This window comes from Oryctolagus cuniculus, chromosome 18 (assembly GCF_964237555.1).
Source record: "Oryctolagus cuniculus chromosome 18, mOryCun1.1, whole genome shotgun sequence".
In the NCBI taxonomy this organism is placed as follows: domain Eukaryota; kingdom Metazoa; phylum Chordata; class Mammalia; order Lagomorpha; family Leporidae; genus Oryctolagus; species Oryctolagus cuniculus.
Window position 1 is genome coordinate 19,355,742 of NC_091449.1, and position 13,207 is coordinate 19,368,948.

The following is a 13,207-nucleotide window of genomic DNA, read 5'->3' on the forward strand; positions in this document are numbered from 1 at the left end:
GAAAGCAGTGGAAGATGGCCCAAGTCCTTGGGCCCCTGCACCCGTGTGGGAGACCTGGAAGAAGCTGCAGGCTCCTGGCTTCAGATCAGTGCAGCTCTGGCCGTTGCAGCCAACTGGGGAGTGAACCAGCGGATGGAAGACCTCTCTCTCTCTCTCTTGCTGCCTCTGCTTCTCTTTCTGTGTAACTCTGACTTCCAAATAAATATATAAATCATTTTTTTTTTAAAGTCTTTTGGCAGAAATCCAGCTGGCTCTCTGGAAAACAGAAAATGAAATTTGTGGGGCCAGCATTGTGGCGCTGTAGGTTAATCCTCCGCCTGCAGCACCGGCCTCCCTTATGGGCGCAGGTTGAGTCCTGGCTGCTCCTCTTCTGATCCAGCTCCCTGCTGGAGGTCTGAGAAGGGCAGTGGAGGATGCGGAAGTCCTTAGATCCCTTCTACCCACGGGGGAGACCTGGAAGAAACTCCTGGCTCCTGGCTTCAGCCTGGCCCTGCCCCAGCTGTTGCGGCCATCTGGGGGGAGTGCCAGCCCCCCAGACTTGCATCTTTATAGCTGAGAAACACAGCAGTGGGAAGGGGCCTCTTCCCTCCCCTCCTCTTCAGTCCAGGTCAGGAGTTGAACCTCGCTTGCCCGGGTCAGGGTCCAGGCTCACCCTTTGGCTAAGGCAAGGCTGATGCAGCCAGTGGCGCTGCTGGGGAGGGGCAGGGCTGTTGAGATGGTAGCCGGGATGCACTTCCTCCCCCTGGGGGCTGGAGCTTCCAGCAAGGTCTCCAAGGTAGCAGAGAGTGTAAGGACTGCGTTTGCCCTCTCTGAACAGGTCCTCCTCTGGCTACAATGCAGCCATCAGGCCTCACCAGGGGAGTCTGGCTACCCTCCTGATCAAATGAGGTTTCTCTGGGTCCCGGTGTACTTAGGGTCCACAAGTGCCTGGGGCACGTGGGAGATCAGATTGAGTTACTGGCGCCTGGCTGGCTGGTGGCCCAGACCCGCCTATTGCAGGCGTCTGGGGGAGTGGTCCAGCACGCGGGCGCTGTCCATCAGTCAGTCCATTCCTTCCCTCTCTCTCAAGTACATAAAATAGACAAATGTTTTAAAGTAAAAATATGCTTTTTTAAATATTTTTTTATTTGAAAGACAATTACAGAGACAGGTAGAGACAGGCAGAGAGAGAAAAGTCTTCCATCTGCTGGTTCAGTCCCCAAATGGCTGCAACGGCCAGAGCTGAGCCGATCCCAAGCCAGGAGCTTTTTACGGGTCTCCCTTGTGGGTGCAGGGGCCCAAGGACTTGAGCCATCCTCTGTTGCTTTCCCAGGTGCGTTAGCAGGGAGCTGGTTCTGGAGTAGAGCAGCCGAGACTTGAACCAGTGCCTATGTGGGATGCTGGCACCACAAGCTGGGGCTTTAAACCCGCTGCGCCAGAGCACCAGCCCCTAAAATATACTTTTAAAAATCTGTAACGAGGGACGGGCATTGTAGCACAGCAGGTTAAGCTGCCACTTGGGTCACCTGCGTCCCATTTTGGAGCACCTGGGATCAAGTTCTGCCTCCATCTTCAGTCCAGCTTCCTGCAAACGCACTGACCAGGCAGCAGAGGGTGGCCCAAGTGCTTGGATGCCTGCTACCCACATGGGAGACTCGGATGGCGTCCCTGGCTCATGGCTTTGGCCTGGCCCAGCCCTGGCTGTTGTGGACATTTGGGGAACGACATCAGATAGATCTTCCTCTTTCTCTCCATCTCTCTTTGTAATTCTAACTTTCAAATAAATCAAAATTTAAGACTGCATGGTCAAAGAGGTCATTATCTATTAAGGTGAAAAGTTGGAAACAACCTAACATCTGCCTGTAGTATGGGTTGGACAACTCATGTTGCATCCTTGGATTGGAATTCTCCATGGCTGTGTGAAAGAGCTAGCTGGGGGCCGGCACTGTGGCTCCGTGGGTTAAAGCCCTGGCCTGCAGCACCAGCATCCCATATGAGTGCAGATTCGAGTCCCGGCTGCTCCACTTCTGATCCAGCTCCCTGCTGATGGACCTAGGAAATCAGCGGAGGATAGACCAAGTCCTTGGGCCCCTGCACCCACATGGGAGACCCAGAGGAGGCTCCTGGCTCCTGGATCCTGGCTTAGGATCCACTCAGCTCTGGCCATTGTGGTCATTTGGGGAGTGAACCAGTGAATGGAGATCTCTCTCTCTATTTCTACCTATCTCTGTAACTATATTTCAAATAAATAAAATACATCTTTAAAAAAAAAGAGCTAGGTCTATGTGAAGAGACATAAAAGATGTCATGATGATGTAAATCACTGGGAGACACAGGAAAGGATGTGCACGGCAGGAACTTGAACAGCCTTCAGCAGAGGACTCTACCCGTCCTCCAGAAGCCACACAGTAATAAAAGATAATGCATGGGATTTCTGTGCTTTATTTTTATTTATTTATTTGAAAGGTTACAGAGAATTACAGAAAGAAGGAGAGACAAAAAAAGAGAGAGAGAGGTCTTCCATCTGCTGGTTCACTCCCCCAGATGGCTGCGATGGCTGGGGCTGGGCCAGACCGAATCCAGGAGCCAGGAGCTTCTTTCAGGTCTCCCACGTGGGTGCAGGGGTCCATGCACTTGGGCCATTTTCCACTGCTTTCTCAGGTGCCTGAGCAGGGAGCTGGATTGGAAATGGAGCTGCCGAGACTTGAACTAGTGCCCATATGAAAAGCCGGTGGTGCAGGTGGCAGCTTAACCCACTGTGCCATTATGCCAACTCCAACGGATGAAATTCCTGTGTTTCAATGTGGAAAAACCTTTAAGAGGTAGAGTAGGAAATATAGCAAACTACATGTTGTGCTCTCATTCCTGTAAATACATACATGTGCAGGGTGGGTCAAACACATACACATGCAGGGTTGGTCAAACAGTGACCGAGGCTGGGCCAGGCTGAAGCCAGGAGCTTCCTCTGGGTCTCCCATGTCAGTGCAGGGCCCAAGCACTTGGGCCTCTTCTACTGCTTTCCCAGGCGCAATAGCAGGGAGCTGGGTCAGAGATGGAGCAGCCGGGACTCAAATCTGCTCTTGGAGGTGGGATGCCAGCATGGCAAGTGGGCGGCTTAACCCCCACAGGGCCCGGAAACAGTAGACTTTCTGTCGTGGATCAAAGATGTTCTCAGTCATGTGTAACCGGAACCAAATGCAGGCAGCTGGTGCTGCCACCGTCAAGTGAAGCGCCATTTCCAATCTCTGAGTTCCACCCATCCTCAACCTCTGGAAGTTGATTCGCCAAAATGACTCAGGTATGTGACTTAGGAAAGTCCAGCATCCTGGAAAATGCTTGGCGCTCTCACTGGGAGATGCTTAACCTACGGCCACGGGCCCACCATGCATTAGAGTTACCATGATGTTTTTGGTTGAGGGTCTTTAAAGAATGTCGTAGAGTTAATGCAGATCAATAAGCATAAAATCCATTTTTCTGGAGCCATCACTGTGACACAGTGGGTTAAGCCATCACCCGTGATGCCAGCATCCCATATGGGTGTCGGTTCAAGTCCTGGCTGTTCCACTTCCGATCCAGCTCTCTGCTATGGCCTGGGAAAGCGGCAGAAGATGGCCTAAATGCTTAGGCCCCTGCACATGTGTGGGAGACCCAGGTGGAATTCTGGGCTGCTGGCTTCAGCCTGGCTCAGCCTTGGCCTTTGTGGCCATTTAGGGAGTGAAACAGCGCGTGGAAGATCTCCTTCACTCTCAGTAATTCTACCTTTCAAATAATACATAAATAAATATTTTTTGGGAAAAAAAGTTTTTCCCTTAAAAATCACATGGCAAATGATATCTAACCGTATGGAAAAATACTTGAGAAACTATGAGGTGAGAGAAGCATTTTCCAGGAAAGCGTGCTAAATATGAGTCCTTCTCTGATAAGGTCACAAAGATGTGCAAGTCTGCATTACAATGAAAAGAAAACAAACTCTCCCAAAGGTTAACCTTGGTTATTAAGGAAAATGAGACACTTGCATTCCTGGAGGATTTTAGTATTTCCCAAATATTCTTTTTTAAAGTTTTATTTATTTATTTGAAAGGCAGAATTACAGAGAGGCAGAGGCAGAGAGAGAGGTCTTCCATCCGCTGGTTCACTCCCCAAATGGCCATAATGGCTGGAGCTATGCCAATCCAAAGCCAGGAGCCAGGAGCCTCCTCTGGATCTCCCACATGGGTGCAGGGGCCCAAAGTCTTGGGCCATCTTCTACTGCTTCCCCAGGCCATAGCAGAGAGCTGGATCAGAAGTGGAGCAGCCGGGACTCAAATTGGCGCCCATATGGAATGCCAGCAGTACAGGCAGTGGCTTTACCTGCTATGCCACAGTGCCAGCCCCCCAAATATTCCATGATAATAATTACTTTTGTCCTGCAACAACAACAGAACCCATAAAATAAGTGTTAATTCAAACACCACTGCTGCAGGTGGCATATCTGTTGAGAGGATAATTATTCTGCTGAACGTCTGAGCAGTTAGAAGCCAGGCCTTGCCAGAAGTGGGGCCGAACTGGCCTCTGAGCAGTCAGGCAGGCTCCATCCGTGTCCCAGGGCTGCCCCAGCCCTCTCCAGCTCTGTGTGGCCGCATACCTGCAGAGCGTGGCTCAGCCGGACTGGCAGCAGTGTGGCTTGACCAACACAGGCCTCAGCTGGCAGGACAGGTTCCTCTGCCCCCAGCCCCTCGCTCAGAGGCCAGCTTCTGTAGGTGAGAGGGGAGCAAGGAGATGAGGGCCAGGCCAGGCCAAGACTGCTGAGGCAAGAGCAGCCATTCGGTGGCAGCTGCTACCGCACCCCTACGTGATCACAGCCCTTGTTGGCTTCTGACCCTCCAGTGCCCCAGCACCCAGTCCGGCTCCTTGCCTGGCACTGAGGGCTGGCCCCTTTCTATCTCTCCTGGCTCTCTCCCTCTCCTGCCCCACTGAGCCGAGCTCTCCCTCCCCGCCTGAGGTCACAGAATGGAAAGGAGGAACTGTAATGTTAAACAGCCATCAAACAAGGCAGCCGCCTCTGACTGTATCCACTTTTCTCACCCTTCGTCCATGAAGGCAAGCTGATTTTTGGTGTGGTGGAGAACGCCACAGTCTACAGTGCTGGTGTCCCATGTGGGCATTAGCTCAACTCCTGGCTGCCCTACTTCCGATCTGGCTCCTGCTGGTGCACCTGGGAGGGCCGTGGAGGATGGCCTAGGTGCTTGGGTCCCTGTACCCATGTAGGGGACTCACAGGAGGCTTCTGGCTCCTGGCTTCAGGTTGGCCCAGCTCCAGCCATTGCAGCCATTTGGAGAGTGAACCAGCAGATGGAAGATCTCTCTTTCTCTCTGTCTCATCTTCTCTTTCTCTGGCCCTACCTTTCAAGTAAATAAATAAATCTGTATAAAAACAGCCCTGGCTGTTGAGGTCAAACAGCGATTGAAAGATGGTTCTGTCTTTCTCTTTCTCTCTTTTTCTCCCTCTCTCTCTGTAACTCTGCCATTCAATAAATAAGTAAATCTTAAAAAAAAAAAAAAAAAAAGCGGTAACTGAGAAAGCCTAAATCACATCAAAGGGAACTCATTAAATAATCTATTTCTGTCACACCATGGAACACGGAGACGTGGATCCGCAGTTGTATTTGCTGGCATGAAGCCATCTCCAAGACACGTTGTTCAATGAGAGAAATGCAAAATCGCATCCCAGACTGGACCCTGGGGGAGAACAGGAAAGCCGCCAGGGGAGAAACCAGTCAGAGTGCACCCATGGGAGTTTCTCTGACAAGCCTACTGCGGACCCACAAGGAGGTAACTGGGTGAAGGGTAGAAGATCCCTGGGTGAGCGCTGAGATCCGAGCGTCTTCTGGAACACACTGCTTGCTTTAAGAAGCTGAACCAGTTTCTGTTTTTTATAGAACTCTAAAGAGGAGAGGAGCAAAGGGAAAAGTTGTATATGCACAGGATATGTCCTTGCAAATTGCCTTCTTTTTGTGATTGATTTTCCTCAATTCAGGAATGATTGTCCACTTTCATAACTAGTGAGTATTTAATTTTTTTTTCATTTTATTCAAAAGCCAGAGAGACAGAGCAAGATAGATAGAAAGAGATCTTTGGTTGCTGGTTCGTTAACCAAATGTCCATAACAGCTTGAGCTGGGTCAGGAAGAAGCTGGGAGCCAGGAATTCATTCCGGGTGTCTCCCACGTGGGAGGCAGGGACCCAAGTACTTGAGCCATCCTTTGCTGCCTCCCAGGGTGCCCACTGGCAGGCGGCTGGGATTGGAAGTGGAGCTGGGCCTTGAATCCGGGCAGCCCAAGCAGTGTCTTAACCACTGAGCCAAATGTCCACCCTTATTTTATTTTTATAGGTAGGTCTTATTTATTATAAAGATAGAAAGACAGGGAGAGAGTGAGAGGCAGACAGACAGTCTGCTGACTCACGCTCCACATGTCCACGAGAGCAGGGCGAGGCCAGGCTGCCACACAGCGTCGGGACTGGTGCAGGACTCCACGCAATCAAAGGTCAGGTTGCTATAGAAGCAAACTTTTCAGATCCAGTGAGAGCCTGTCTTACGCAGACTTCACAGATTCCTTGTACCCTGGGGACTGGGGCCCCAGGAAGCCACGGCGAGGCAGGTTGCAGCAGCCCCTGTCATGCGGGGTCAAAGTGTAACCATTTTTCAAGGAAATTGTGAATATCAGCGACTCATTCTCACATTCATTCATTCACGGATTTCTTGCTTGCTTATCAGGTGCCTCAGGCACTGGCCTAGGTCCCAGGGACCCAGCAGGGAACACATCAGACCTCAGTGTCTATAAATCTTTCCCTCTGGAAGGTAAGAAATAAAAAATAAAACCAGTAAGAGAAACAGACAAGTTGGAGGATAATACGTGCTAAGGGGAAAAAAAATAAGCAGACACATAGCGGGGAGAGGAGGCAGGAGTATGGGCAGCACACTGGCCTCCTGAGTGGGTACGCGAGCATCCCGCAGTGGTAGGGGGACCCCGCCCTGTGGCTCCCCACTGTCCTGACTCCCTGCTGTGCTGTCCCCTCGCCTGGTGCAGGGGCACAGAAAGGGGAGCTCAGCTGCCCACTCCTGGGGCACATCCTGTCCTCGGAGCAGGGACGGAGCCAGTTCCGTGCCAGTGTCGCCTGGGAGCCGGGCACACTTGCTTCCCCAGAGCAGGCTCAGCCTCTGAGCTTAGGGTGGGGGCTCCCAGGACAAGCACCCACGCTCCAGTCAACCTTCCTCCCGAGGGTAGCTGCTCGGTGGCTGAGAAAGCACTGAGAATTCAATGCTAGCCATCACCATTGTCTTTACTCCCATCAGGGAATCCCATCGCTCACTGGGGCCGTTTCTTTGCGTCTAGGTTGCACCTGTCACCAAGGTTAGGCCTTGTCGGTAGAGGGCGCTGGAGGGACACTGCAGGAGTCGGTCTGCTGTGCTGTGGTCTGCAGGCATCCTTAACTCTCCTCCATCTGTGGGCCTAGCTAGGGGCACACTGTTTAACCCAAGGAAGAGAGCTATTAAAAACATGAAGTAGAATCACTGCTTTTTTTTTAGATCCTCTGCAAATGGAAATAGAAGGAGGCAAACAGAGGAAGTACAGGGATATTGATTTGAAAGGCAGACTGAGACTGAGAGGCGTAGAGAGGGAGAGATCGTCCACCTACTGGTTCATTCTCCAAATGCCCACAACAACCAGGGCTGGGTCAGGCCAAAACCGGGTCTCCCACGTGGGTGGCAGGGACTCAAGTGCTTGGGCTGCCTTCCTGCCTGTCTGCTCCCTTCCCCAAAGCTTTAGCAGGGAGCTGGATTGGAAGCAGAGGAACAAAGATATGGGCTATGGATGTTCCAAGCATCAGCTTAACTCACTATGCCACAATGCCCACCCTAAGAAAATGGCCTTTCAAAAGATCTGTGTAAGGAGCACCCCAAAATTATAATTATAAATTATTATGTTATAAAGAGTAGCCAAAGCCAGACTTACTCCACTCTGGGGACTTGGCCTGTTCTATTCAATGAAGATGAACCGCAGGGGCCAGCACTGTGGCGTAGCAGGTAAAGCCAACACCTGCAGTGCCAGCATCCCATATGGGCACCGGTTCAAGTCCTGGCTGCTCCGCTTCCAGTCCAGCTCTCTGCTATGACCTGGGAAAGCAGTAGAAGATGGCCCAAGTCCTTGGGCCCCTGCACCCACGTGGGAGACCCAGAAGAAGCTCCTGGTTCCTGGCTTCAAATCTGCCCAGTTCTGGCCATTGCAGCCATTTGGGGAGTGAACCAATGATGAAAGACCTCTCTCTCTCTCTATCTCTCTCACTCTCTCTCTGCCTCTGCCTCTCTGTAACTCTGCCTTTCAAATAAATAGATTAATTTTTTTTTAAAAGATGAACTGCAAGCACCCAGTAAGGAACACCCATGGACAGCGGTCTGCATCGAGTGGACAGAACCATGGTGGGGCAGAAAAAGCATATATGAGCAGCGCACAAAGGGGCCCGGACGAGACTCTCCGAGCAGACTCTCCTAAGAGCAGTGGAGCGGAAGCTCTTTCCCGGAACTCCCGGATGGACCAGCCGCTGCTCGTTCCTTCCTGTGTGTGTGCACGAGAGAGAGACAGAGAGAGAGAGAGAGAGAGACAGAGACAGAGACAGAGAGGGAGAGAGAGACACACACACACAGAGAGAGAGAGAGAGGGAGAGAGAGAAGGAGACAGAGAGAGAGAGACCTCCCCGCCAGCCCTGCACTCACTGACTTTGAGGCCCCGGACGCCCAATGCCGGGATTTCACCCACTCATCTGGACCTGCTGCCGGCCTAGAGGCACCACCCATTTGGACATCGCAGCTCCCTCCTCTGTGGCTTAGAGCACATTGCAGTGAACATCGAGGTACTTTGGGAACCTTGGGTGGTTGGTTTGCTCTGTGTGTTGTGTGAATTAGAGTGTGAACTTCCCTCTGCATACTAAAATCCTTATTGGAACCAACGCTGCCTTAGTGCCGTTACTACACTCGTGACAAGCTGTTTCGGGCCAGTGCAGTGGTGTAGGTTAAGCCTCCACCTGCGGTGCCTTCATCCCAGATGGGCTCCAGTTTTCCGCCCTGGCTGCGCCTCTTCCAATCCAGCTCTTTGCTTATGGCCTGGGAAAGCAGTGGAAGATGGTCCAAGTGCTTAGGCCTCTGCACGCTCATGGGAGATCTGGAAGAAGTTCCTGGCTCCTGGCTTCGGATCGGCCCAGCTCCAGCCATTGAGGCCCCTTGGGGAGTAAAGCAGAGGATGGAAGACCTCTCTCTCTGTCTCTCCCTTACTCTGTCTGTAACTCTGCCCCTCAAATAAATAAATTTTTTTAAAAAGATTTATTTTGTTTACTTGAAACCCAGAGTTACAGAGAGAGGTACAGCCAGAGAGAGAGGTCTTCTATCTGCTGGTTCACTCCCCAAATGACCACAACGGCCAGAGCTGAGCTAATCCAAAGCCAGGAGCTTCTTTCGGGTCTCCCATGGGGATGCAGGAGCCCAAGGATTTGGACCATCTCCTACTGCTTTGCCAGGCCATAGCAGAGAGCTGGATCGGAAGTGGAGTAGCTGGGACTCGAACTAGCACCCAAATCGGATGCCAGCACTACAGACAGTGGCTTTACCCGCTGTGCCACAGCACCAGCCCTTGTTTTGTTTTGTTTTATTTTGTTTTGTTTGTTTTTTAAAGAGCTGTTTCCGGCTTTGCTGGGAGAAAATGATCAAAAAAAGATCCCTGCTATTAAAAAAAGTTTATCTCATAATATTTCATGACAAGAATTCAGGAGGCTGGCGCCGTGGCTCACTAGGCTAATCCTCTGCCTGTGGCGCCAGCACACCGGGTTCTAGTCCCGGTCGGGGCGCCAGATTCTGTCCCGGTTGCCCCTCTTCCAGGCCAGCTCTCTGCTGTGGCCAGGGAGTGCAGTGGAGGATGGCCCAGGTGCTTGGGCCCTGCACCCACATGGGAGACCAGGAGAAGCACCTGGCTCCTGCCTTCGGATCAGCGTGATGCGCCAGCCACAGCGGCCATTGGATGGTGAACCAACGGCAAAAGGAAGACCTTTCTCTCCGTCTCTCTCTCTCACTGTCCACTCTGCCTGTCAAAAAACAAACAAACAAAAAAAGAATTCAGGAAACAAATTTGGAAACTGAAAAATTTTTTTTAAAATTAGTTTTATTTACTTACTTGAGAAATAGACAGAAACAGAAATAGAAAGAGCTCCTATCTGGCCTGGGAGCCAGGAACTTCAGAGGTGAACCCATCGCCACTGCCTCCCAGAGTCTGCACTGGCACAAAGCTCGAGTCGGGAGCAGAGCCTGGACTCGAACCCAGGCACTCTGATGTGGAGACATGTTCAACAGGCCTCTTAATCACTGTGCCAAATGCCCACTTCGGAAGAAGTTTTGAACTTTTAAGGTCTATACCCAGAGTCAGGGCAAGTGATATTTGCTGCCCAGCTGTGGGCATTGTGGCACAACAGGTTAAGTCTGCATTCCATCTCGCAATGCCTGTGATCAAATCCTGCCTCTGTATTCAGTCCAGCTCATGCAGCTCCCTGCTAACACACTGGGAGGCAGCAGAGGATGCCCAAGTACTCGGATTCCTGCCTCCCACGTGGGAGACCCAGATGGAGTTCCTGGCTTTGGTTTGGCCCAGCCCTGGCTATTGTGGGCATTTGGGGGAGTGAACCAGTAGATGGGAGATAGCTCCTTCCCCTGTCCCCCACCCATCAATCTGCTTTATGAATACATCTTTTTTTTTTAAATGGCACCCCTAGCTTTTTCCTTCCTTCCTTTCTTTCTTTCTTTCTTTCTTTCTTTCTTTCTTTCTTTCTTTCTTTCTTTCTTTCTTTCTCTTTTCTTTTCTTTTCTTTTCTTTTCTTTTCTTTTCTTTTCTTTTCTTTTCTTTTCTTTTCTTTTCTTTTCTTTTCTTTTGACAGGCAGAGTGGATAGTGAGAGAGAGACAGAGAGAAAGGTCTTCCTTTTGCCATTGGTTCACCCTCCAATGGCCACCGCAGCCGGCACGCTGCAGCCGGCACACAGCGCTGATCCGAAGGCAGGAGCCAGGTGCTTCTCCTGGTCTCCCATGGGGTGCAGGGCCCAAGCATTTGGGCCATCCTCCACTGCACTCCCGGGCCACAGCAGAGAGTGGGCCTGGAAGAGGAGCAACCAGGACAGAATCTGGCGCCCCGACCGGGACTAGAACCTGGTGTGCCGGTGCCGCAGGCGGAGGATTAGCCTACTGAGCCACGGCGCCGGCCTACATCTTTTTTTTTTTTTTTTTTTTAAGATTTTATTTATTTATTTGAGAGGCAGAGTTACAGACAGTGAGAGGGAGAGACAGAGAGAAAGGTCTTCCATCCGATGGTTTACTCCCCAAATGGCTGCAACAGCCAGAGCTGCACTGATCCGAAGCCAGGAGCCAGGAGCTTCCTCCTGGTCTCCCACACAGGTGCAGGGGCCCAAGGACTTGGGCCATCTTCTACTACTTTCCCAGGCTGTAGCAGGGAGCTGGATTGGAAGAGGAACAGCTGGGACTAGAACTGGTGCCCATATGGGATGCCAGTGCCGCAGGCGGAGGATTAACTTACTGCGCCACTGCACCGGCCCCAAATAAATACATCTTAAAAAAAAAAAATCCTGGCCCAGGACATATCAGTTTTTGGTTACAATTCCAAAAACAAACAAACAAACAAACAACAAAACAGTAACTTAAAATAATGCTTTTGTTTTCAGTCCCTGATTCTGTACTATTTGGACAGAGTGCCGCTGGGCAGTTTGCTGGTCTCATCGGGGCTCAGTCATGCATCTGTGGTCTGCTAGTGGGGTCACTGGCGGCTGCTTCATCCAGGGCAGCCTCGCTCACGTGTGTGGCAGTTGGGGTAATGGTTAGGGTGATGGTGCTGACTGGACCATGTATACAGCAAGCCAGTCCAAGTTTACTCACCTAGGGTTCCAAAGAGCAGCAGGAGAGGCTGAGTCTCCGCACAGCCACGTTCAAGTCTCTACTCCTGTCACATTTGCTGCTGTTGCATTGATCAAAGCACATCCCACAGCTCAGCCCAGAGTTAATGTGATTGCACAAGGTGGACAGACGGGGAGGGGAATTACCGATGCTATTTTGATTTATTTAACATTTATTTATATTTTTTAGAGGTAGAGTTACAGACAGAGAGAGGGAGAGACAGAAGAAAAGATCTTCTATCCGCTGGTTCACTCCCCAAATGGCTGCAATGGCTGGAGCTGGGCCGATCCGAAGCCAGGAGCCAGGAGCTTCTTCCGGGTCTCCCATGTGGGTGCAGGGGTCCAAGGACTTGGGCCATCTTCTACTGCTTTCCCAGGCCATAGCGGAGAGCTGGATCGGAAGTGGAGCAGCCGGGACTCAAACCTGTGCCCATATGGGATGCCAACACTGCTTTACCTGCTATGCCACAGCACCGGCCCCCTCATGACGTCTCAGCCACTTACACTGAACCAAGTTGGTTTTCCGTGCTTTGTCTATGCCATCTGGTTGAATCTTCTCAACAAACTCTATCATAGGTTTACTCTTATTACTTTCGTTTTACAGACACATAAATAGGATGAGTGGAGAAGTTGATTTCCTTAAGAACTCATCAGGAGTAACTGTCAGAGCTGGAATCTGAATTTGGTCTGATGCATTCTGACTCCAGACCCTAAGCTCCTAAGTTGTTGGTATACGCGGCCTGGAAGCTGGAATCGGGAGCAGAGCTAGATTCAAACCTACGGTATTCAAGAGGCGTCTTTGAAAATATGCAGATTGCTGGCTGGCGCCGTGGCTCACTAGGCTAATTCTCCACCTTGCGGTGCCGCACACCGGGTTCTAGTCCCGGTCGGGGCGCCAGATTCTTTCCCGGTTGCCCCTCTTCCAGGCCAGTTCTCTGCTGTGGCCAGGGAGTGCAGTGGAGGATGGCCCAAATGCTTGGGCCCTGCACCCCATGGGAGACCAGGATAAGTACCTGGCTCCTGCCATCGGATCAGCGCGGTGCGCGGGCCGCAGCGCGCCTCCAAAAGGAAGACCTTTCTCTCTGTCTCTGACTCTCTCTGTCTCTCTCTCTCTCTCTCTCTCTTTCTCTCACTGTACACTCTGCACGTAAAAGAAAAAAAGAAAAAAGAAAATATGCAGATTGCCAAAGAGTTCAACTCTCATTCGTGGACCAGGTGCAACGTGACCTGGTCGGTCAACATCAACCCCACGA